Below are 5,177 nucleotides of genomic sequence, written 5' to 3'. Positions count from 1 at the left end.
CAAAAATAACGAATAACTGATTCTGAGAAGTGTTTAAGTGCTATCTAATCGGAATAGAGTCGAAATTTTTCGTCAGTGATAGAAATATAGCTCCATCATTTCATTTGACTGGAGTCAAATCGACAGTCATTGTAGTGGACTGCACATGATGAACCTGATGAAGCGGTTCTCAGGCGTGGAAAAACGAAAAAGGCGGCGGGAGAGGTTATGACATCAGTCTTTTGGGATGCATGTGGTATAATACATACTCAATGTCTGATTACTGAGCCAGTTATCTACAGTTTGATACTCTTGTTCAAATTCCGGCAATTTTACTTGCCCGTTAGCGCAACACATTCCAGCCGTTTCACCCGAGAATTTAGATGACAAAAATGTCTATAATGAAAAAAATTAAATGAAGTATAATAGCCGATAAATATTTATATTAAAAAAAAAATTGAATAAATTATTAATAGGTAAGCTAGGTGATAAATTCGACCTTGGATCTGTAACATGTATGCAATGTTATGAATAAATTTTTCCCTATTCATTGAAAAAACCATCAAATATTCCATGCAATCACCTTAAATGTCGGCATAAATTGATATCTTATAATTTTTGTAGCGCCGAAAGAAGTCATTTGAAAAGACGAATTGTACTCTTGTATATGATTTAAAAATGTTTCGATTCTGGTGATGTCTCAAAAATTAATGATTGTAATGGTTCAGGAGGCGGTTCAAATTCCGGCAATTTTACTTTCCCGTTAGCGCAACACATTCCAGCCGTTTCACCCGAGAATTTAACCGCTTCACAATGTGGGCATATAATATATCCATGCACATTATAGTCGATCGAAGGGTCGTAATCAAATGCAGCACGGAACATATCTTCCAAAACACGACGTCGTATTCGCGTAGGTCTTGCTGGATGTCTTGCATGATGAGCTTCTTCAACTCTATTTCGTCGACGTCGCACTGCACTTTGTGATACTCTTTGTGACAACACGCCCCGAGCATTTCGAGTACGTCGACCTATGTTTGATTTTGGACGTGCCGGCATTTTCTTTAAACTAATTTCTTATATGATCACTTCGTTTGAAACACACATAAAGTTTTCACTGAATAATTTTCAATAATTATTCTTTTAAATAACCGGAATAAAAAAGCAAGCGACCGAAATTGAACGATTAAAATAATTTACAAATCAAAATATTGAAAAACAAAACAAAAAAGAATTGTATGAAAAGTCACTTTTTGGAAATTTCCAATTTTTCGACTTTTCCTTATGAAAAGTATATGTTTTTTTTATATCTAACCCTTTCCTGATCCACAGCGAACAACTTCTGATTTCATAAAGACTGGTTCCGCCGTTCTCGAGGGTTAGCGTTACATCTGTACATGTGTATCCGGAGTAATATATACGTTTGTATGGGAAAAAGAAAAGGGCTGTTTTTTGGGGTTTTCCGGCAACTTTCGTAATTTTTTCTTACATAAGAACCTTCTCCTAATAATAACAAATACAACAACAAAAAATCAGCCAATCGGTTCAGCCGTTTATGAGTGATGAAATTACAAAGAAAGTGGCATTGATTTTTATATATATAGATTACTATAATATAATTATAAGAAATTTATATTATATATATATATATATATATATATATATGTTATAGTTTTGAAAGTTCCTATATTATGAAATAAAATACATTTATGTTCATGTTATTCAAATTGTGTTTTTATTTTAGAATTGTCGTTTAATTCAACTTGAAAACAACGCTGCCAGGGCATTTCGTTTTGTTGGGCTTCATCTCTTTGCAATGATGGAACACTAACTTCAGATGTTTGGGCCTCCTCTTCGTCCAATTCTATGCAATCAATGTTTTGCTGACCTTCATTGATTATAATCACGTTATGTATTATCATGCACGTTAATACAATAATTTTTGGAATATGAGCGAGCTGTACACCAATAAATTTTAAAATTCTGAACTTTTGTTTTAATATCCCGAACGCCTGTTCAACAAAAACTCGATTAGTGCTTAAAATAGTGTTAAATTTGCTCTGCTACGATGTTAAAAACCATTATCCCGATATGGCACCATGAGAAACGTGTCTAGCGGATAAGCTGCGTCGCCTAAGAAGTGGTGATTTGGTGGAATTTTTAATTCACCGCTTACTAGTGCTCTACGAAATGGGCTCCTTTGCCACACTGATGTGTCATGACATCGTCCGGGACAGCCGACAAAGACGTCCAGAAATTTCATATCGCTGTCAACAATGGCCTATACAAATTGCTTATTATAATTTGACAAGAGATGAGTATACATGTGTAATTACCTGTGCAATGATGGAAAACGTCCCTTTTCTGTTATAGAAACTTATTGCATCATTTTTTGGTTGTGATATGGGAATGTGCGTTCCATCAATGCATCCTAATACAAAAGGAAATATATTGTGGCGACGTTGAGAAAACCAATCAGCGATCTTTTTTTGAGCTGCAGTAGTAGTTGGAAATTTTATTATTGTCGATTTTAGACGACATATAAGTTTGAGGATTTTAATAAATGCTCTATAAGTGGCGCCCATTCCTACATCAAATCTGTCACTAATTTGTCGAAATGATGTATTATTGGCAAGCTTCCAAATTGTCAAATACAATGCCTTTTCCATGGAAACTGCAGTACGACCTGTTGATGATTCGGTCCACATTGGTTGTAGCATAGTCATCAGCCTCTGAAATTGCAGCGAACACGTTTTATGTTATCCATATTTGAAATTCAATTGTGTACTTACCTTGAACGTGCTTCTTCGCATCCGAAAATGGGAATAAAATATATCGTCTTCCATCAATACAATAGATCCACAAAAATTTTTATTTTTCACCACCTTTCTTCTCGTTAAATTCAAAGTCCTTAATAACAACTGCTGCTTCTTTTTTTCTTTTCAATTAGTTTTTTTATTAACTTAATATTTGAAGAATTAGCTAAAGCTAAAGCTAATTCTTCAGCATTTGCTAATAAAATTAATGAATAATTTCTTCTCTCGTCCATATTAACTCAAAATTTCGTTCTTTGTAACACCAGTCATTATTTGACATATGTTTTATGTATGAGTTTTACGATGACGTTCCTAAACGTCATTTATATGCAAAGCATTTATTTGCAACGCAGAGTTGCGTTGAAAATCAGCTTTGCATTTCATACGCATTTTTTCGAGTTATGCATCGCAACTTGCGTTTAGGAAGTCGGCCTATGTTTGTATGCTTGTGCATTATTAAAGTTATGCTTCTTTTTCTTTCGTTTGTTTTTCATTTTTGCGAATTCTCAACTATTTTGCGTATATTTTGGTTGAAATACTCTGCGTTGGCCGTTGAAAAAGTAAGGCTATACTTTACAGGATCATTTCTGTAGTTAGTCTTCATTTACATTTTTGGAAATCGACCCGCAATGACGAAGTATTTTCGTTTTATCTGATAGCGTGAGGTTTAAAAAGTTCATTTCTAATTTTGTCTTGTGGCATATTAGAAATGATGTTTCTTCGAAAATCGTTCGCTTACAACGGATAAAACGACTTCTGAGTGGTGATTTTAATGAATAAATTCCTTTTGGTTGAAATGCTCTGCGTTGACCGTTGAAAAGTTAAGACTATACTTCTCAGGATCATTCATTCCTTTCATTTCTTCAAAGAAATTAATGACCTTTAGAAATATGCATATTTACTTTATTTCGTTGTCATTTTCATATTCGTAGCAATAGAATTTCTATGGCATAAGTAAAGTAATGGCCGCCGATTGTCACCCTTTGCCGCTATAGCAGCTGCGCCTACAAACATGCGTAAATATGTATGTATGTATACGTATGATCGTGAATACATATCGACGCAGATTTTTGCGAGAAGCACCAGAAAGTTGTGCAATTTATGATTTTTGGCTTTTGCCATCGTCGCGAAAAGACGACTTGTTGGCAAAGGCATGCTCGGGGAGATGTTACGGCCTCTGTTTTTATGAATGAAGAGATCGTTTGTGGAATTTGCGCCTGCGTTCATGAATGAAATCGTTTTTGTTGTAAAATTTACTACATTTGTTCTTCGCCAATTTGGCTGCTATATTGTCTTGTGAAGATCAATTTTTTTTTGGTGACATATTCATATGTGTACGCATATGTATGTTTGTATACTTGTGCATTATTTGTTTGGCAATGTATGCAAATATATGTACATATAAGTATATATGAATGTATGAACATGCAAGTCAATGCGCGCACAAGTAATAATTATATTGATAAGTGATGAAAATATGATTTCAATTTCTGAACGCGCACATGCGTATACATACACTCATATGAGCATGTGCAGATACACAAGATAGGATAGAAGATGTATGCCTTTAAACATCGTATACTATACAAATAAATATTTTTCTTACTAATAGAAATTAAATTTATCACAGCAATATTAGTATGTACATATATGTATAAATATTTATTTGTATAGTATACGATGTTAAAAGCAACAAACTAAAAATTAATTCTGTCGAGATTCGAACCTGTGGTTACATCTTGACTTTCCAAGCGCTTACCACCAACACCACCATTGATGCTTAGGTTGCGCTGACTTAAGTATGGTTTGGTTATGCATGTACATAAGAAACATACGATGGTTCTAATAACACAAGTTTACAAATTCAGGTCAAATTTTGGATCTGAGCAGATAAAAACGATTCTTAACTATATTTGATATGCTGAATTCGAATATGCATTTAGTTTTTAAGATTGATTCTAGTTTCCGAGTTCTCGCATGATAGCACCATTGTGCTGTTACAAGCACAAAAATGCACAGACAGTGTTGCAAAGTTGATTCAAAGTGTTTTTGTTACGTTTGTGGTAGTTATATGATTAAAAAAGTGGCAAAATAATAACAAATGCGCCCAAATAGTAGCAGACACTCATAAGTCATGGATACCGAAATTTATTTGTAACGCATGCAAAACAAAGCTGTATAAGTGGTCATTGAGAGAACGTGAGTACTTTTCCTTTTCAATGCCAGCGCTCTGGAGAGAACCTAAAAACCATGTAGATGATTGCAACTTTTGTTTGATGAAAATTAAAGGCAAAAATGCAAAAAAATTAGCAAAATATGAATATCCTGATGTATCATCAGTATCCAAGCCAGTTCCACGTACTGCTAATGATTCATTGCCAG

The 5,177-nt window shown here is 34.1% G+C and overlaps 1 pseudogene; it reads left to right on the top strand.

The window, feature by feature from the left end:
* Positions 1–3,357: 3,357 nt before the first annotated feature.
* LOC126767516 (small nucleolar RNA U3) lies at positions 3,358–3,560 on the top strand (annotated as a pseudogene).
* Positions 3,561–5,177: the final 1,617 nt, after the last annotated feature.

The sequence above is a fragment of the Bactrocera neohumeralis genome, unplaced genomic scaffold (assembly GCF_024586455.1).
Source record: "Bactrocera neohumeralis isolate Rockhampton unplaced genomic scaffold, APGP_CSIRO_Bneo_wtdbg2-racon-allhic-juicebox.fasta_v2 ctg735, whole genome shotgun sequence".
Lineage (NCBI taxonomy): Eukaryota > Metazoa > Arthropoda > Insecta > Diptera > Tephritidae > Bactrocera > Bactrocera neohumeralis.
The sequence above is the reverse complement of the archived record's forward strand: the minus strand, read 5'-3'. Positions and strand labels throughout refer to the sequence as shown.